General features: G+C 36.4%; 1 protein-coding gene and 1 pseudogene across 3 annotated transcripts in view; both read left to right on the forward strand.

The window, feature by feature from the left end:
- The window catches only part of LOC145293760 (uncharacterized), a 631,027-nt gene that overhangs the window by 503,618 nt on the left and 104,984 nt on the right, over positions 1–22,425 (forward strand). The window lies entirely within an intron of this gene.
- LOC145294265 (5S ribosomal RNA) lies at positions 7,251–7,367 on the forward strand (annotated as a pseudogene).

Consider the following 22,425-nt stretch of genomic DNA (forward strand, 5'->3'; position numbering starts at 1 on the left):
TTTCCCTTACTCTCTTTCCCTTACTCTCTTTCCCTTACTCTCTTTCCCTTACTCTCTTTCCCTTACTCTCTTTCCCTTACTCTCTCACTCTCTTTCCCTTACTCTCTCACTCTCTTTCCCTTACTCTCTCACTCTCTTTCCCTTACTCTCTCACTCTCTTTCCCTTACTCTCTCACTCTCTTTCCCTTACTCTCTCACTCTCTTTCCCTTACTCTCTCACTCTCTTTCCCTTACTCTCTCACTCTCTTTCCCTTACTCTCTCACTCTCTCTCTCCCTTACTCTCTCACTCTCTCTCTCCCTTACTCTCTCACTCTCTCTCTCCCTTACTCTCTCACTCTCTCTCTCTCACTCTCTCTCCCTTACTCTCTCACTCTCTCTCCCTTACTCTCTCACTCTCTCTCCCTTACTCTCTCACTCTCTCTCCCTTACTCTCTCACTCTCTCTCTCCCTTACTCTCTCACTCTCTCTCTCCCTTACTCTCTCACTCTCTCTCTCCCTTACTCTCTCTCCCTTACTCTCTCACTCTCTCTCTCCCTTACTCTCTCTCCCTTACTCTCTCACTCTCTCTCTCCCTTACTCTCTCTCCCTTACTCTCTCACTCTTTCTCCCTCACTCTCTCTCTCACTCTCTCCCTCTCTCACTCTCTCCCTCACTCACTCTCTCTCTCACTCTCTCACTCTCTCACTCTCACTCTCTCTCTCACTCTCTCTCTCACTCTCTCTCTCACTCTCTCTCTCTCTCTCTCTCGGTCCTTTTCTTTCAGGTTTATCTCGTACTCTTTCGCATTCTCTCCTTTTCACCATCTCCAAGTCCCTCTCTCCCCTACTTCTTGATCCAACTCTTCGTCTCGTTTCCTTTTCATTCAACTTTCTCTTTCTTCTTCCCTTTCTTTCTTTCATTCTTTCTCGGTACTATTTTAGTACTTCCTTTTCTTTCCATTTCTTGTCCATACTTGTCACTTTTTTAAATGTTTTGTTTTTTTTAACGCGAACTCGTATACTTCTTTTTTTTTATAATTTGATGAAAAAACATAAAATAAAAGATCGGCGTTATAAACAACCATCTCACCAATAAAAAATATATATTTTTTATTTTTAGTTGGGATTTTTTTTTTCACATGCACGTCTTTATGCTCTTTCTTGTACTGTTTTAAACCCCTCTTTTATTCAATTTCGTTATATATATATATACATACTTTTGTTCCTGTCTGTAGTTTATTCTCAGTTTTCTTTTTATTACCTTCGATCATATTTTCCTAAACTTTTTTATTTTTTTCTATGGCTCCACCAAATTTCCTCCCTTCCTCATTAGTTGGGTATTTGGATTCCTCCATCTTGAAGATTGTTCAGCTGCCATACTGTATTCTCCATGGTACTTCATAGTAGTGTCAGGACGATTAATCAGAAACAAATTGGTATTTTTAGGGAATTGGTATTGGAATGAAACAAAAAAAAATTGTGCCTAGTTTCCGATGCCCCAAACAGCTCTTGTAATTGTTTTTGTTCGTATCTTTTTGTTTAAAACTTCGTTTTCCATTGCTAGTTCTAATGGTATAATGATAAATATTTTTTGATTCTTGAACTATCGGTAAAACATGCTTTGACCCCCCCCCCCGCAAGAGTATTTTTTATGTTGCTTCACGAGGAAGGAGAGAACAAAAAAAAATATATCACACGCAGCAACACAGTCCCGACCAATTTCATCTACGTGACCTGGCACGATCATGAACAACTCCGTCAATTCGAACCCGAACACTTGTTATGTAATTGGGAACACAATAAATTATTAGTTATTTATCTGTACGTCGATCTATCTATATATCTGTGTGCATTATCTATCTATCTATCTGACCGGCGTAGTAAAATAGGTGTGAGCTGTGTTTTTATATATTGTTAAAACATGTCAAAGTCACATCAAACTCGGTGACCGATCAATTGCATCGGAATCTCTAAAAATAGCGGACCGGAATTACATATAGATCACGTGTTCTAGTTATGTGCGAAAATATTCGGAGTTGAATTGAGGACGTCAACAGAAGAAGATTGAAGGAGGTCTCCTCTCAAAAGGGGGGTGGGCTTCTCAGACGTGGGACGTGTAAGAACTAGCCACTAAGTAAAGACCGTTGATCGCTCCTCTGCTAGACGTAATGCCTGGGGACGAATAAACAACCATAAAAAAAACAACACATCGTGTTCCATTAATCGCATGCGTCTTCTTGCCAAGAAAATAAACTCCCTCAAGACGATAAAAGAACCCTCCCAAAAGGCTGAGCAGAAAAATCGGGTATGCCACGTTTATGTATTCGTGTTATATGTCGACACATGAACACACTTAAAGAGACATTGAGACACCTAAGAAAATGTTAAGAACACACATCAAGACGATCATGGAACATAGACTGCAACAAAATAACATAGGGTTCAGATACTGAAGAACCACCATAGACATTTGGTGACGCGTACACACATTCAGATGAACCCTTTGCCACATACATACGCAGTATGTCCAATCAGTGTGTATAGAAACATACGTTCATGTTGGTATCATCATTATATAACCCACCTCCGTTGATTTGAAACGACAGGATCCCGAACACCGTCGATTCGAACATGAACATCCCCGACAATTCGATATGACGATGATGATGATTTAGAAAGAGTCTACTACATCCAGGATATTGTCATCTAGTATGATCTATTTTGTGGGGACAAGCGTTAATAGGATGAACCTGTTTATATATACTGTCACGTGACAGAGCTGGCTTGTGATCGGACGTCAAGGAGAAAATGGATTTGAAATCTCGATTCGTGGGTAGTAGCTCCTGCTTGTTTGTAGCGAGTGTCAGTTTCTGCAGGTTCTTAACTTGGGTGATCTGGTGAGAACCGGTGTGTCAACGTGATTGTGCCGTACATGACTTTTCTTTGCATGTTTCTTAATTTTTGAGATGAGGATTGATGATTACTCTCCTCATCTTGACTGCTATTTGCACAATCGATGCAACTTCCGACCTGCTTCAGATATATCTCGTCCAACTTGGGAATCTGCACGGAATTTCAAACAGAACTGTTGATTCAAATCCGACGTGAAAGATTGATGAGGGGGGGGACCGGAAATTGGAGCTCGGACGAGCACTTTCCATGGAAGTAACGATAAAACAAAGACAGGCGCGCAACGTCTCTTCTGTGGGAGAGAGGTTGCAGGGAAGAGAAAAGGGCATCCCCCACTAAGCCACGAAGTCTGTTTTGTACTCTGTCAAGGCAGGATAGGCTATTTTAGCAGCTCCAGTCCAGATGTGGCAGCAGTACTCCATCCTTGGACGTACTTGGCTTGTGAAATTGGCTTTTGTTTAGCCTTTGAATGAATTCATTTTCGCCGCAGGTTGGCCTAACTTAGACAATTCTTAAGCGCTTTCATGCATGCTTGTCAAAAGATGTCAGCGAAAAAAATCGACCCTCCCTGTAGAAAAGTGCCCAGTTGAGGGTGAAGGAATTAATGTATTTGGCCAATTTTCATCAATCCGAAAATAAAAATAATAAAAATAAACAATTCTATGGCTAAATATTTACAGATTTTTAAAGAATCGGAATCGGTTATTGTTTTGGAATTGGAAATTTAAATAAGAATCTGTAATTGTATCAGAACCAGGAAAAACATTATAATCCTCCGTTCCCCATTTCATAGCAAGGAATATATAAAATATGTAATGACCTTGTGCCAAACTAGATCAGATGGGTTCGACAAAGTCAAAATCTAACCCTAATAGGAACGAACCTCTGAATAATTAGATTCATATAAGATATGAAGGACGTGCATAGATCAGGGGTGTCCAAAGTTTTCGAATAAGGGATCATATTGTTGTATTTTAGAGCGAAGGGGGCCAAAATAAAAAGAAAAAATAATAACCTGGTTGAGATTTCATACCGTTTTGTTCATTAGCTATGCTTTTTAGTGAAACTGGTTTTCCAAAAACCCCATTCTGAACAAAAAGTAAAAACAACTAAACTGTTTTCATACATTTCCATTTTGAATTTTTTCTTGAATATTTCTACATTTTTAATAAGAGCACCTCGGGCCAGATTAATGATTTTGGTGAGCCGAATCTGACCCACATGCTGTAGTTTGGAGACCCCTGGTATAGATGGAGCATGGTATAAGATGTTAATGTAACAGCACGGATGACAGAGAAAAAATGAAATAATTGCGAACCAACAATTTTAACTTTATCTTAATCTTTCTTAGAAGTGCACGCCTGTGGAACTCTCTTCCGTTTGCCTTTTTCCCACCTGACTACAACTTGGATGTCTTCAAGTCCAACATAAACAAATTCCTGACAAACCGCTCTCTTAAGACACCCTATCAAATATCCAATACTAATGATTACTACGATACTATCTCATTGATTACTGTACACGCAATAACCTTTATCCCCGAGTGGCTTCCGGGCCTTGATAAGTGGTGACCTCCATTTAAAAAAAAAAATCTATTTCCACAAAAAGGTATTAAAATTAAAAATAAAATTCTATTAATTAAAACGAAAATTTACAAAATTTAATTAACGAAAAATAAAAGCTTTTTAAACTATTATTGTTAGTTGTCTCCCAGTATTTTTTCCCATCTGAAAACTTTATCAACACACAAAATTCAGATTTTTCCGTCGTTTCTCTAATCTATAATATATAAAAGGCAAAGCATGCGGAGAGTTTTGTATGTCCGCAAAAGGCTTTTTTCAGAGGGGGGGAGGTCTCGGAGGGGGGTTACTATGACTTAGAAATGTTTATATACCCCTAGATAATAATATCTATGATTGCGAACGCGCGTCGTGGCTAGATTTATTTACGTCAACTTTTACAAAATTATTGCTATTTCGACTTCTCACGTGTTGATTCGGCTTTTTTCGTATAAAAGCGAAACTGATGTGAAACTAAGGAGCAGTTCTCGTCCAATGGGTCGGAAACGACCAGAAAGCGATAGACGTTTGGTCAATGTTGGTTTTCACCGTCATATCAGACAATTGCTTTCATTTGGACACACTCCCCTAATAAAGGGGGAAACTGGTTTTCCCCAACACGTTGGGAAAAAATACAGACCTAAAATTCTGCACGCACCTGCCATTTTTCATTCACTGTGGCGTGATGTTTGACCTCCTTAAACACGCAGCTTTTGTCACATCACTTTTTAATCAGTTGATTTCACACATTCTCACTTCTCTGCCATCGTAGTGTGGCAGGAAGTTATCAGCCTATTAACCTCAAGGGTTCTGGTTCGAGCCTAACTACCTACAAAAACTTTTTTTTTCTTTTACACCTCCAAACACTCGGGCAACGCCGGGTACCCCCCGCTAGTTTCACTTAAGTAACTTTTATTTGTAAACTAACAATCTGATAAAGCCCAAATGTTTACATGTATCTTTTAAAGGTTTGTAGTGGTAGTATTGCCACAAATAATCTTACCTCAGAGAAATGGAAGGTGTACTCTCTCTGTTACCAACATGTGATCACCAGGAGAAGATGCAAGAGGCGTGGCTTGTTTTTTTTTATATAGAGAGGAGCGTGATAAGCTCACGTGATCACGAGCATGAAAGCAACCAAAGTTAAGGGGGGGCAATGTTTTGTTTATGTCTGATCGGTGAACAACCATCGGTTCATTTGGGTGGAAAACTTAACCACCGTTAGACAGGTTGATTCCAATTCAACAAGAATTAAAAAAACTTTCATATGGATTTTTACATGATAAGGGCTGCCCCCTTTTCATGTAAGTATAAAAATAGAGATTTAGTTAAAATGAAATAGAATAGATGAAATTCGAACCTCGTAAATTAGGTTTAGAAATAGATTACGAGAGAGAATAAGAAAATGGAATGTAAAACAAACCATTGTTTAGCTTAGAGATAAAATAGTTTCAAGAAAAGAATGTGCGTTGTCAATTTTGTTATGAAAATTCAATTGAAAGAATGCAACTATACAAGATAATTTAATAAACATGTTTTTAACATATTGGAAAAATAGGTTACTGGGAATATAGGTTTAAATTCCTTTTGTAAACAACGGAAAAAGTTTTGGACACGCATGTCCAGAACACATGAAAGAAGACATGTTTTAACATGTGTATGACGCCATGGAAAATTGGAAGTTCTAGATATAGTTAGAAACTGGAGGAGAAACTGGGGGAGAGTCAGAGAGAGTCTGAGGACGACAGACGACAGTCCAGATGGACATTCGAACGTCTAGAAGCGAGACGGTCACTTTTGAAACTAGAATGTGAAGCTTTGAATTCTTGACTCAGAAAACCACGGCCGGTCGTGAGAAGAAATAAACCCATCATGTGTTTTTATAAACGTCGTCTTTGTGTTGTAATTCTACCAAAAGGTAAAGTGAAAATTGTTATTATATGTCTATATATCTGTGTTATAAAATGTCTTGACATACACATCTCATATCTACAATGTGAACTCTACATCTCATATCTACACTTCTAAGTATGAACATTTTTATATATATGAATTGCTTCATAAAACGAACAACCTCTCTTACAACATCTCTTACTTACCAGTAACAATATCTTTATTTATTTATCTATACTATTAATAAAATTCTAAATGTTTATGTGCGTGTAATATAGACCAATAAAACTTCCGAACGGATGCACTGAATTGAAAAATACTTTTTCCCCTGAAAGGTGTGAGCCCCTAGTTTGTCCTTATCTATATATGGTTTGTAACGAACAACGCCGAGTCACAAAAAGCCCGAAATAAGGGGTTTGTGGCCGTTTCGTGCGATTGTCAAAAAACTTATCTGTCTATGTCAACGGAATTTAGCACTGTCTGTATACAGTCACGGTAACATATTTCGGCATACGGACAGGATTTGTGGTACAATGGATAACGCGTCTGATTACGGATCAGAGGATTTCAGGTTCAAATCCTGGCAAGTTCGTAATAATTTTAATCATAATTTTATCCAACGTTTACTTACCCTTAGTTAGGATATTTTTTTTTTTTTTTTTTTCAGTAATTTTGTTTTGTGCATATTGGAATTTCCCATATTCCGAGTTCACAGGGTAAGTGTTGATGAGTATACTTGATGTTGTGGTTGACTCCGCGTTGTGTGTGCTGATGTGGCGCAGCTGCTAGTTAATAATAAATGAACACAATATTTTTTTTTTTTTTAAATAAAAAAAATCAATTTCCTCTGAATTTGTGTGTATATATATATATATATATATATATATATATATATATATATATACACACACACACGGTATAATCGCGTTGACACACTGGTTCTCATCAGATGACCGAAGTTAAGCAACGTTGAGCCTAGTTAGTACCAGATGGGTGACCATTTGGAAATTCTAGGCGCTGTATGTGCTCTCCGCTTATCTCGGCATTGTTTCCAGTCCTCCTATACATACACTTCACTTACCACTGAAGGACCCTGTGTGTGTATATATATATATATATATATATATATATATATATATATATATATATATATAGGGAGAGTTAAGAGAATTCTGGAAATTCTTTAAGAATTGACTTATTGGGATGATGCAAACCTCAACAAACTGAAATGCAACTTATATATGATAAAGAATAAAAACATATATATATATTAATGTATAGAGATTTAATCGTTTATTGAATATGAAGATTATATCAATTAGGGGTGTAGGATAAGAAAACTCTTTATACGTAGGTATTTCAAAGCCTAATGCTTCTCATCAGAAGAGGAGAGAGTTGCTTGGTAACACATTAGGGATGCGACGTCTAGCGATAGTGATATTAGGAGTGAAATAATGGGGTGTGAGAGGAAAAGGGTAATACAGTGAAACTGTGGAGGGGGAAGAAAATTGTCGATATCACATAGTGGATATAGGTAGTCTGTAAATATGTATTCCATAAAAAATTATATATATGTGTGTGTGTATATGGCAAATAAAAGCCAACTAATTTTATAGCTTCATCTATCACCCAAGATGCCCCACCACAATTCGAAAGAATAAAATAAAAGCAGCGAACAAAAACATTATGTAATGAGATGAATTAAGTAATAGAAGCGACCAAATTATCAAGGAATATTGGATATTTGGGTAAAGTGGCAGCAAGAGTTGGTACCGCAAAGAGAGAGAGAGAGTCGTCTGTTTTAATGAAGACTTAATCGGGACAAATACGGCATGACACAATCTGATGAAAACGATGACGAGTATAGCAACAATATCACTGTTGCCATGGAGACATCTACTTGAAATCATCAGCATCATCAATTGGTATCGCTGTCGGTAGAATTGACAACATCATTAGATGGCGGAATGAAAATTATGGTAAGAAAGAACTTATGTGAAAGGAATCATGGCACTAAGCGGTTCTAGCATGTTGTTAAACAGGTGACCGGTCATTAGTGTCCTGGTTATTAGAGCCCCAATCATAAGTGTCTCATGTCTTTAGTGTACCTTTTCATTTGTGTTTCGGTAATGTCTGTTTGGTTGAGGTTTTAATCCCACCTTAGGACAGAACAGTGACGTAAAACGTGAAATAAAAGGATTTAATGAATATCTAAATTTTATTGGTTGAAAGATTGGGTTAGTTTTAAATTGTAATTGCATGGACTTTTTTTTTATTTTGGTGTGTATTTTCGTTATTTTGACGGTTGTCTAAATTTCATTGGTTGAAAGCTTGGTTTGGAATCGTTTTAAATTGTATTTATATGTACTTTTTTTTTACGAATATATAAATTTTATTGGTTGAAAGCTTGGCGTGGAATCGTTTTAAATTGTATTTATATGTACTTTTTTTTTACGAATATATATATTTTATTGGTTGAAAGCTTGGCGTGGAATCGTTTTAAATTGTATTTATATGTACTTTTTTTTTACGAATATATATATTTTATTGGTTGAAAGCTTGGCGTGGAATCGTTTTAAATTGTATTTATATGTACTTTTTTTTTACGAATATATAAATTTTATTGATTGAAAGCTTGGCGTGGAATCGTTTTAAATTGTATTTATATGTACTTTTTTTTTACGAATATATAAATTTTATTGGTTGAAAGCTTGGCGTGGAATCGTTTTAAATTGTATTTATATGTACTTTTTTTTACGAATATATATATTTTATTGGTTGAAAGCTTGGCGTGGAATCGTTTTAAATTGTATTTGCATGTGCTTTTTTTTTACGAATATATATATTTTATTGGTTGAAAGCTTGGCGTGGAATCGTTTTAAATTGTATTTGCATGTGCTTTTTTTTTACGAATATATATATTTTATTGGTTGAAAGCTTGGCGTGGAATCGTTTTAAATTGTATTTGCATGTGCTTTTTTTACGAATATATAAATTTTATTGGTTGAAAGCTTGGCGTGGAATCGTTTTAAATTGTATTTGCATGTGCTTTTTTTTTTTTTTTACGAATATATAAATTTTATTGGTTGAAAGCTTGGCGTGGAATCGTTTTAAATTGTATTTGCATGTGCTTTTTTTTTTACGAATATATAAATTTTATTGGTTGAAAGCTTGGCGTGGAATCGTTTTAAATTGTATTTGCATGTGCTTTTTTTTTTTTTTTTTTTTTTTTACGAATATATATATTTTATTGGTTGAAAGCTTGGCGTGGAATCGTTTTAAATTGTATTTATATGTACTTTTTTTTTTACGAATATATATATTTTATTGGTTGAAAGCTTGGCGTGGAATCGTTTTAAATTGTATTTGCATGTGCTTTTTTTTTTACGAATATATATATTTTATTGGTTGAAAGCTTGGCGTGGAATCGTTTTAAATTGTATTTGCATGTGCTTTTTTTACGAATATATAAATTTTATTGGTTGAAAGCTTGGCGTGGAATCGTTTTAAATTGTATTTGCATGTGCTTTTTTTTTTTTTTTTTTTTTTTTTTACGAATATATAAATTTTATTGGTTGAAAGCTTGGCGTGGAATCGTTTTAAATTGTATTTGCATGTGCTTTTTTTTTTTACAACTATATAAATTTTATTGGTTGAACGCTTGGCGTGGAATCGTTTTAAATTGTATTTGCATGTGTTTCTTTTTTTTTACGAATATATAAATTTTATTGGTTGAAAACTTGGCGTGGAATCGGTTTAAATTGTATTTGCATGTGCTTTTTTCTTACGAATATATAAAGTTTATTGCTTGAAAGCTTGATATGGAATAGCTTTAAATTGTATTTCTTGACAGCGATATAACGTGTTGTAAATTTTAATTGTAATAAATGCAGTAGTAAATAAATGGGAATAAGTTTCCTTTCATATTTCCCCCCTTAGCAAAATAGTGGTAGTTAGTATGAACTTTTTTTTTCAGGCTGGGGTGTCACTGTTCTGTCGTAAAGTGGGGTCAAAATTTAAACAAAACAGACATTACTGGTACACAAATGAAGATACACTAAATAACTAGGACATTTGTGACTGGGACACTAATGACCAGAACACTAATGATCTAAATTCTGTTAAACATGCGCCCCTTGACCTTGAGCTGCATGTGGCTCTATGCAAACACTTGCATCGGCTTGCATAACATCTATATATATATATATATATATATATATATATATATATATATCCTCTGTCAGTTTAAATGTATGTTTACATGTCTGCCTAAAACTTTCGACAGAGGCGACGGATTTTCACGACATCGGTATCGTTTTGGAGCGCGACCCTTCGGACGAGAAATATCGAAAAATTGGCCAGAAACATTAATACTTTCACCCTTAACTGGGCATTTTTCTACAGGGAGTGGTCGCTTTTTTCACCGCTATTTTTTAAAGTCATCCCGTCTTTTCGATTGAATAGCCTTAATTTAAACCTTCGCTACTTCCGGTTTGGCAATGGACACAATGGTAAAGACGTTACGTTTTTTTTTTCTTCACGTTCTTTTCCTCCTTCGCGGTAATGGTTCGAGCCTGCCTGCATGCCAACATAGTTTTTTAAATTATTTATTTATTATTATTATTATTTTTTTTTTTTTTGCTCAACACACACCTCCAAACATTCGGGCAACGCCGGGTACCTAGGATAGTATCTTATAATTCCGTCCTTTAAGGGTCTACATTGATCTATTTATAATTTTAACTGGATAAACATGTATCGTTCATTTTTCCATACTTGTGCAGAATACGCTTTTATTCATAGACTAGCGGGGGGGGGGGCGGGGTACCCGGCGTTGCCCAGGTGTTTGGAGGTGTGTGTGTCTTAAAAAAAAACGTTTCACGGTAAAAGAAAAAAAAGTTTTAGTAGGAAGGTAGGATTGAACCCCAAAGCCTTGACGCGAAGGTGGAAATGAAAAGGAAAAAAGCCAGACTCCTAACCATCTCGCCCGCGAGGGGAGAGGAACTGATAAGTGCGCCAAGTGAAGGTTTATAAAGCGAAATAAACAGGTGCGAGGAAGCGGCATGATGTCTGACATAGTTTTGCGCTGCAAGCCAGATCATTCGCTTTTCGAAGACGCGGTGAGCTGGTAAAAGTCGGGCAAATTAAATACACACGTGACCCCCATCAGTAACTCTTAGATATTATCATTTAGACGTGATATAAAAAGTTTTAAGGAGTGAGCTGACCGAGAAGTCCAGTGAAAAAAGCCTTTTACAGACATACACAAAAAAGCGAACATACATACACACACACACACACACACACATTTTCGCTTTTATATATATAGAAGATATATAGAAGTATATACAAATCTACCTCAAAATAGAAGTCAGACCTTGTTAAAATCATAAAAATGACACACCCAGACATGAGATAAAAGCAACGTGGACATATGGCTGAAACCATAGAAAACTGTTGTATGGTCGGTTCTCTCTGTAATGATTTTATCTGTTTATCGCTGTCACGTATATAATCATGTTTGTTGCATCTCTATGAAGATGCGTGCTGCTAATAAATATATACCCTAGCTTGTTTCATTGTTTAACATGTGTTTTTACGAAAAAAAAAAATATCAACTCTATAGTTCAATTTTTTTAGATTTATAAAGAATTTGAATCGGTAATGGCATTAGAATCGAGAATTTAGTATCGAATCGGTAATTGTATCGGAATTGTTTTTTTGTTGTTAATGTTAAACCTATGTTGTTATTCAAGGTTTTGTCTCTCTATTAGAGGTGTCCAAATTACATTCAGCTCTACGCTTGGTTTGCTCAGTAGGTTGTTATGTCCGAGCATAACAATAATATGAGAAGGTCAAAGAACGCCAAATCAAGAAGCTCACAAAGCTCAAAGACCAGAGGAATGTAACATCAAAACACCGCTCACCTGTGAAAGCAGTCATCAACCTCAGCAGCCGCCAACTGAGTCACTCAGAGGAAGCAGTACTAAAAAAAGGTTTCAACTTCGCAACAACAACCAAACGCGTTCCATTCTTAGATATTATAACACCCATGGAAGATATAGCCTTGAGAATCCCATCAACCCAAGGTGATGAAATAAGATGGAAAGTGAGAAGTACTCGAGAAAGCCAAGCCTCCTAATTCAAACATCTCTCGGAAAGATAGGCTGGCTATAAGAACCCTACAGAGTGACAGCAGTATAATAATTCTGCCAGCAGACAAAGGCGATGCTACTGTGGTGATGGACATGTCGGAGTACTCTGAAAAAATAGCAGGCCTAATCGCAGATGGTAGCTACGGTAAAATAAAGGAGGACCCAACTTTGAAAACCGAAAGAAAGCTGTTACAAATCCTTACCAAAAACAAAGAACACATCGCTCCGATGAGATATAGACAGCTGGTCCAGCATTACAGTAAGCTACCACATATGTACGGTCTCCCCAAGATACACAAAGACAGTATTCCACTCAGACCCATAGTGAGCTGCCGAGGCTCAGCATGCCACCCACTGAGCAGGTACCTTGTGGATATAATAAACCCATTAGCAGGCAAGTCAGCAACACATGTAAAGAATTCTGCCCACTTCACGGAGCTGATCAAGGGAGCACCCATCAGTACAAACCAAATGGTAAGCCTAGATGTGGTTAATCTGTTCACTAAAGTCCCAACTAGTGAGGCACTAGCAGTAATTCAAGACAAACTAGCTGCGGACCTCTCCATAAAAGAGCGCACATGTGCACCATTATCAAACTTAATGGAAATGCTGACATTCTGCATAGAAACAACCTACTTCAGAATGGGTACTGACCTATATCAACAAGGCGAGGGACTAGCTATGGGCTCGCCATTATCACCAGTGATGGTGAACATATACATGGAATACTTCAAAGACATGGCCTTAGGTTCAGCTCCCTTAAAGCCAACCTTGTGGCTAAGATACGTTGATGACACCTTCATACTCTGGCCCCATCAGGAAGACATCCACGCTCTCCTAGACCATGTGAACTCAATAAGACCATCGATACAGTTCACAATGGACAAAGAAAAAGATAACCAACTGGCCTTTCTTGATATAATCATATCACGCACAGAGCATGGGTTTAAGACATCCGTATATCACAAGCCTACCTTCACCGGACAATACCTTAACTTCAACTCCCATCACCCATACAGTATCAAACATGGAATCGCACGCTGCCTACAACATCGAGCAGAGACAATAAGTAGCGACACCATTACATACCACCAAGAAATGGTCAGGTTGAAGAATACCCTCCGTCGTAACAACTACCCCGATAGCATATTATCCACCAGATGTGTTAATAGTATAAGAGAGGAGAATGAAACCCAAAAACCACCAACGGTCTGCCTACCATACATACGAGGCATCTCCGAAAAGATTCAGAGAATATGTGCCCCCTACAACATCAGGACGGTATTCAAGAGCGAGTCAACACTCAGACGACACCTGGTATGATTGAAGCCCCGCATGGAGGAGAACATGACCAAGAACTGCATATACTCCATTCCATGCAGTTGCAGAAAGGTTTACAAGGGTGAAACATGTCGCCCCCTCAAAGTAAGGGTGGAAGAACACTGAAAAGCGGTAACTAAAGGGGAGACAGAAAAATCGGGTTTGCCAACCATGTCTGGATGGAAAGGGGGGACCATCGCCCCCTATGGGATGAAGTAAAAATAATAAACAGAGAGACCCACTGGAAAGTGAGAAAACTTAAACAGCTCACATGCTCGGACATAACAACCTACTGAGCAAACCAAGCGTAGAGCTGAATGCAATTTGGACACATCTAATAGAGAGAGAAAACCTTGAATAACATAGATTTAACATTAACAAAAACCAAATAAGAATTGTCCTAGTGTCATATGGCCGAGTGGTCCTAGACGTATCAAATTTTACAGTTACCCAAAGGTGCTGAGTTCAATCCTGAACGAAGGCAGTGAAAAGTAACATTCAAAACAGAGAATCAGCAACTATGTCCCAGAGCTTAGCTGGAGTCCGAACACGGTACCCCCGTAATAATAATAAAAGGTTGGGTTCGAGATGCCTAACAAATACAAAGTGTGTTAAGAAAATGTCAATAATAAAGTAGTGCTCACCAAAACAAAACAGTTCGATACTGCAACAACCAAGATGAGGAAGTCAGTTCGACAATCTCAATAAATGAAAACACCTCATCTCAAAAATACAGACAATTACTATCATTTTTACAATTGATTTTTCCAAGTACTTTAACCACTGCGCCCCCTTGTGGACAGTTCTAGTACCAATTTTGACAGCTTTTAACCTATTTTATTTTTAGTTGTAAATATCACTATTTATTACTAATTATTATTACTATATGTTACTATATATATATTACTATATGTATTATTGTTTACTGTATATAATATCTATTAATTATAATTAACCGTTCTCATATTGTGTTAGATTCTATACTATGCCTACTTAATAGTTGATCGTCTCCTAGCATATGTCCCGCTCCTTTGAGTTTATGCAGTTATGGCTGACGGAACAAGAGCATGCTAATCCTATAAGTAAATAAAGGGTTCTGTTTGAAATTCTGTCCGAATTTCTGAGTTCGACAGGATACACCTGAAGAAGGTCGAGGATTACATCGCTGTGAAAATCACACGCAAGATGAGAACAGTAGTCCGATGAATCCAAATAATACGAATAACCAATCGTCATCTCAAAAAATCAGAAACGTAAATTGAGATTTTATTGTTCATATTTGTTTTGGTGAGCACTACTTTATTATTGACATTTCTTTTAACACACTTTGTATTTAGGAATAAATTGATATTCCATTGATTATTTATTTCGCTTTTGGTAAATACAACTTCAGTTGGCATACTTTTTTGTATTTAGAAATAAATTGATTTTTCATCGATTATTTATTTCTGATTTGATAACTACTACTTAATTATCGATACTTTTTTTTTTTTTAAACACGTTGCACTTTTATTGATTAATAATTTCTATTCAGATGAATTCAACTTTAGTTTTGGTATGGAAAGTGATTTCGTGAAATGCATAAGGATACAAAGTAATGACCTGGTCGGTCCAAGTTCGTATCTAGTTGTTTCCATAACACCATTTACTTATGGATGTTGGCAACCTTCATGTAGTCCCTCCTGTAAATATTTATTTATAGAAGTAATAAGAAAAAAAAAAGAATGCCAACAATAGAATCATGCCGACAAAAAAAGAAAATACCTATACGAATTTACTTTACCTATCGTGATACTTTTTAAACACACGTTTTTTGGTAAATACACCTTTTAGTCTGGATACTTTTTGAACACACTTTGTATTTAGAAATATATTGATATTTCGTGATTATTTCTTTTTTGGTAAATACACCTTTAGTCTGGATACTTTTTGAACACACTTTGTATTTAGAAATAAATTGATATTTCGGGATTATTTCTTGTTTTGGTAAATACACATTTACTCTGGATACTTTTTGAAAACATTTTGTATTTAGAAATTGATATTTCGTGATTATTTCTTTTTTTTTTTTTTTAGTTAATACACATTTATTCTGGATACTTTTTGAACACACTTTGTATTTAGAAACTAATTGATATTTCGTTGATTATTTCTTTTTTGGTAAATACAATTTTGTATTTAGATATGAATTGATATTTTATTGATGATTCATTTCTGGTTTGGTAACTTAATTCTGGATACTTTTTGAACATACCTTGTATTAAAAAAAAAAAAGATTTCATTGATTCTTCATTTCTGTCTTGATAAATACATCTTCAGTCATGAGAAGGAATTCCCTAAATCGAAGATCAATCTTTACCAAATCAAAGACTGTATAACCTCAAAAGAATAACAAAAACCTTTATTTTTCACCTCATTCTACTGTTTTTCAGCTTCTCCATTATTTGCCCGCCAATCCCCCACCCTCCGCCTACCAGCATCTTTCCTTATCTAAACTTACTCAGGTATTGTCCAGTGGAAGGGAAACATTTTGACAAAGTGCCATTTTCTATAATTAACATTCTAAGGGGCTTAACCTTTGGGTTTTTCAGAAGGTGCCAATTTTTTTCCCTCAAGTATCTCTATAGGTTTTATTTATTTGTTTGTACCAAAATATAACTCGCAGACGCACTTTAGTATTTGTGGTATTGTGATAAGCGCTAATATGCAGATTAACAAAGCCTTTGTGTTGCTTCTTCAAAGGAAAAGCCAGCTTTTCCGAACACCAAGTCTTTCAACTCAAATGCCGACTAAACTTATAGTCGTTGCGAACTTTCTTTTATAAAGAACTAGCGAGGGGTAACCGGCGTTGCCCGGGTGTTTTTCGGGGTATGTGAAAAAACCCCGAAGCGTTGACGACGCGCAGTTGGAAAATAGTAAAGTGTTAAAAAAACAAACAGGTGCGCGTTTTTGATTGACGTGACGGCGATAGGTATTCAGCAGTTACGATTTTGTGCGGGACAGTTTTGAATAAATGGGTTTGTTTGTTTTTAAAAAAGCGCTCCCTGTTTATTAGGAGGAGCGAAATGAAAGCTACAGTCTGATATGACGAAGTCGACATTGAACAAACTGGCTTTGGGCCTGTGATTAGAGTCGAGTTTCGCTTTTTTTTTTATACCGAAAACCGAATGTAACGCATGCCGATGCGGGAAATGTGGAATAATTAACGTTTCTCCGTGGGTAATTCTGAGATATTACAATTTATAGATGATATAAAAAGTTTTAAGAAGTTGTGAAGCGAGCAAGCGCTTCTCTGAAAGAAGCCTTTCGAGGACATCGAGGAAAAGCGAACATGCATACACACATACATTTTCGCTTTTATATATATAGATGACAGACATTTTTTTTATTAAATAAAAAACACACGCACAAAAACATTATTTATCTTCTGTATATAATTACTAGTGGGGTTAAAATACGCTTAAATATGATATTTTAATTTGTCCAGATTTCGTATATATTATTATAGAGTCGTGATTTCAAAAGTAAAAAATGTATTTAGGTGCCATCAGCTAGAATTGAAACCGAAACTGTTGCATTCAAAACTGGTGACGTTAACACTGTACCAAGTGACACGCATATAAAGTAATTAAAAATAAACTAAGATGTACGTACAAAATATACAACGAATTTTTTCAATTTTGACCCATTTTTGAACCCTTAAAAACAATTTGAACCGGCTAAAAATCCCATAAAAGAAGGGTCTATAAAAAAAATCCAGCCATTTGAGCTGCTCTGCGACTTTCAGTTTCGGAGGAGATACTTTGAAAATATGGAGACAGACAGACAGACAGACATATAGCCGTTTATATATTAGATGTGTATCTGCTACAATTTATATTTTACTTAGAAAGAATAAACTAAGATGGATGTACCAAATGTTTAACAAGTTTTTTGGGTTTTTTTTTCAATTTTAACCCATTTTTGACACCTTAAAAACAATTTTAATCAGCTAAAGTCCTATAAAGGAACGGTTTGTAAAAACTCCAATCATTTGAGGCTTTTAGTGGTGCTCTGCGACTTTTAGTTTCGGAGGAGATGGAGTTTGAAGATATGGAGACAGACAGCCGTTTATATATTAGATGTGTAACTGCCACCATTTATATTTCAACTAGAAAGAATACATATTATTTGGATGCTTCAGACTGTTGTATTCATCTTGAGTGTTATTTTCACAGAGTTTTGGTCAATTTAACCTCTGACCTGCTTCAGGTGTGTCTTATCAAATTCAGATATCTTTCCGTCGAACTCGGGAATCTGCACAGAATGTTTTATTTAATCAGTGGAGGTAGCATGCTCTTGTTCCATCAGCTATGACTGGGTAGGAGTCCCAAATAATTTGCAATTGTATTTTGCGTGTCGTCCGCATTGAGGATTGAACCTAAATCATCCAGAAGAATTTAATTTACATTTAATTTACAACTGATTACACTAAGTACTTTATCCACTACGTCACAGGTCTTCTATGAAGATGACACTGAAAATACAATTGCTAATTACTTAAAACTTCGATCCAGTCATGGCTGACAGAGCGAGAGCATGCTATCCCTATGGCTTAAATACAGGGTTCCATTTCGAAATTCCGTACAGATTCCCAAGTTCAACAGAAAGACACTTGAGTTCCACAAAATACAACGGAAATAGTTTGAAGGTTACATCGATCGAAACGTTGCGAAACTAACACTTAAGAGGAGAGCAGTAGTTCAAAGAATCCAAATCTAGAGTTGTAAGCCATATTTAGTTTCAGAACAGTTTCCGATGGTTAGTTGTTCTATACAAGTCTTGGAGGTGACTGGTTCTCAGTACACAGAACAGTTTCCGATGGTTAGTTGTTCTATACAAGTCTTGGAGATGGCTGGTTCTCAGTAGACAGAACAGTTTTCGATGGTTAGTTGTTTTCTTTTTTTTCTTTTTTTTTTTTTAGATAGGCATAACCACTTATCAAGGCCCAGAGACCACTCAATGATATGGGTTAAGAGTGTACAGTAGTCAATTGGACAATATAGTAATCGTTAGTAATGGAAATTTGGTAAATTTGTTAACAAGTGGAACAGCTCATAAAGAACTTGTTTACATTGGACTTGAAGACAACCATATTGTAGTCAGCCGGAAAGCAGGAAAACGGAAGACAATTCCACAGGTGTGCAATTCTAAGAAAGAAGCTTTGATCATGGAATCTATGTTTAGGTTTAGGCACAGATAAAGAGTGGGGGGGGGGAATTAGTGTTTTCAGCTAGACGAGTGTTTCTTGTGAAAGTTTGGCAAGGGGGGGGTACCATAGATTGAAGCTCAGTCGAACACTTTCCATGAAAATAACAATAAAGTAGAGACAAACTCGCAATATCTCTTCTGTGAGATAGAGGTTGCAGTGAAGAGAAAAGGACATTTCCTACGAAGCTACGAAGTCTATTTTGAACTCTGTCAAGGCAGGATAAGTCCTTTCTAGCAGCTCCTACCCAGATGTGGTAATAGTATTCCATCCTTGGACGTACCTGGCTCTTATATAGATAGAGAATTGTATCAGTAGTGAGATATCTACTGGATCGATAGAAGGATCCCACCATTTTTCCAGCGGCCTTGGCAACAGATTTGATGTACGTATTCCATTTAAGATCAGGAGTAAAGGGCAAGCTCAGAAGCTTGTCAAAACTTGAGGCCTCCCCAAGATGAGAGCGATTCATTTCAATTGATGCCAGATGGGGGTCAGAATGCTGATGATGTAAAGATAAGAGCTTGGTTTTAGATGCATTAAAAGTAACCAGCCACTCCTTTCCCCATTGTACCACGTGATCAAGGTCAGAGGAGAGAGAATCGGAGAGAACTTGGTCGTTTACTGTCTTAGATGTGCTACCATAGATGGTAGTGGCATCAGCATAAATGTCTATGAATGATGTAAGGATGTAATTTGGAGGATCATTAATGTAGATCAGGAAAAGAGTTGAGTCCAGGATGGATCCCTGAGGGACACCGGCATTAATACTGTGAGCTTCTGATTTTTGCCCATCAACTATTACTCTTATGAACCTATCAGAGAGAAATGATTTAATAATTGAGAAGACATTTCCAGCTATATCATCACTGGAGATCTTGTGAAGTAAACCTTTATGCTATACCCTATCAAAGCCCTTTGTATATGTCAAAGCAATGGCCCTAGAAAGGTTGCCTCCATCGAGAAATTCGCTAATACTATGAGATATAACTATAAGCACATCTGATATAGATCTAGCAGATCGGAAACCATATTGTGTATCACTAAGAAGGTTATTTTTGCTGAGATGGTTGATTACTTCTCTATTTAACACAGATTCCAGCAACTTACTAATGACACACAGGAGACTTATTGGCCTGTACTGAGAAGGGGATGAGCGATCGCCTGAATTCTTAAATACAGGGCATAATGATGAGATTTTCCAGGGTGATGGGAAGCAATTCTCCTTAAGACAACGTTTAAACAGTTTTGTAAGTATGGGCGCTAGTTCTGGTTGAAGTTTTTTGATTACTATAATTGGAATACCACCAGGGCCGGTTGCTTTACTGGAATCAAAGATTTTGATTAGCTTGGCAACATCACGTACAAATATTTGTATATCACATAGCGTTTTTTCTGATACAGGAGGAAATATTGAGGGTTGGCAGCCTTGGTCGCAAAGGGTAGAATTAGTCCTGGAGGTGACTGGTTCTCAGACAGTTCTTAAGTTGGAAGCCACGGAACAAAAGATTCTTCCCATGTTGACATGAAGAAAACATATGTGAAGTTGCTACAGAAAAGGTTTAATTTTGATGGAACAATTCTGGTTTCTGATTGGTTAATAGCAGAACGTGAATTAATTTGATTCATTAGTTCCTGGCAGCATCGTTTATAATTATAATCTCCTGACTGTGTGAGATCATACCCCATTATAGTTCTCTTATGGTGGGATGTGTCTCCTAGTGGCTTCGGCTACAGGGAGACAGGGTAGTAGTAAACAGCAAGGATCCATTCTTGACACTCAGCCCGACAGGCCAGGAACCAGCCCAGCACCTGTCAGACTGAGGTACACCACCTGGGTAATACCCAGGAGGTCCACCCTCCCAACCCTTGCCACTGAGCTTTCTGGTGGGGCAAGTTTATTGTTTGCTACCTGAGGCGCCCCGACTGGGGAATGTAGACGGGGTTACTCAGGCAATTTTTGCAATTGCAGGAGTGCCCCGCCTTTAGGGGAACCTGCTTTAGATCCCTACTTTCCCAGCCTTGGGCCAAATATTGCTGATGTGGGCAGCAATTTAAATAACTACCCCATTATAGTTAAAAAAAAATATTGCAACAATTAGGCTTATAGTTAATCCTCATCTCAAAAATTCAGAAACATAATAGGAAGAATAAAAAAAAAATTGGTAAAATTAATTCCACAAACAGCAGTTTTGCACTTCTTCTGCACCTTTTTGCACGTCATAAATGATCACAATAAATACAGGATCACCAGTATTACATACTAAGCGACAACAATAAATACAGGATCATCAGTGTTCGTCGTACATGACCACAAATACACAGCAGTATTACGTCACAAATAACCCCAAATAAAAACAGGATCAGCATTATCACGTTATAAATGATTACAATAAATATAGAATCAGCAGTATTACGTCATAAATTACCACATTAAATACAGGATCAGCAGTATTACATCATAAATGACAACAAAGATTACAGGATCAACAGTTTTACATCATAAATGGCCACAATAAATACAGGATCAGCAGTCATAAATGACTACAATATATACAGGAGCAGCATTATTACATCATAAATGGCCACAATAAATACAGGATAGCAGTTTTACATTATAAATGACTACAATAAATACAGGATAGCAGTTTTACATTATAAATGGCCACAATAAATACAGGATAGCAGTTTTACATTATAAATGGCCACAATAAATACAGGATAGCAGTTTTACATTATAAATGGCCACAATAAATACAGGATAGCAGTTTTACATTATAAATGGCCACAATAAATACAGGATAGCAGTTTTACATTATAAATGGCCACAATAAATACAGGATAGCAGTTTTACATTATAAATGGCCACAATAAATACAGGATAGCAGTTTTACATTATAAATGGCCACAATAAATACAGGATAGCAGTTTTACATTATAAATGGCCACAATAAATACAGGATAGCAGTTTTACATTATAAATGGCCACAATAAATACAGGATAGCAGTTTTACATTATAAATGGCCACAATAAATACAGGATAGCAGTTTTACATTATAAATGGCCACAATAAATACAGGATAGCAGTTTTACATTATAAATGGCCACAATAAATACAGGATAGCAGTTTTACATTATAAATGGCCACAATAAATACAGGATAGCAGTTTTACATTATAAATGGCCACAATAAATACAGGATAGCAGTTTTACATTATAAATGGCCACAATAAATACAGGATAGCAGTTTTACATTATAAATGGCCACAATAAATACAGGATAGCAGTTTTACATTATAAATGGCCACAATAAATACAGGATAGCAGTTTTACATTATAAATGGCCACAATAAATACAGG

The sequence above is a fragment of the Euprymna scolopes genome, chromosome 15 (genome assembly GCF_053919585.1).
Source record: "Euprymna scolopes isolate OS-2025 chromosome 15, ASM5391958v1, whole genome shotgun sequence".
Classification (NCBI taxonomy): Eukaryota; Metazoa; Mollusca; class Cephalopoda; order Sepiida; family Sepiolidae; genus Euprymna; species Euprymna scolopes.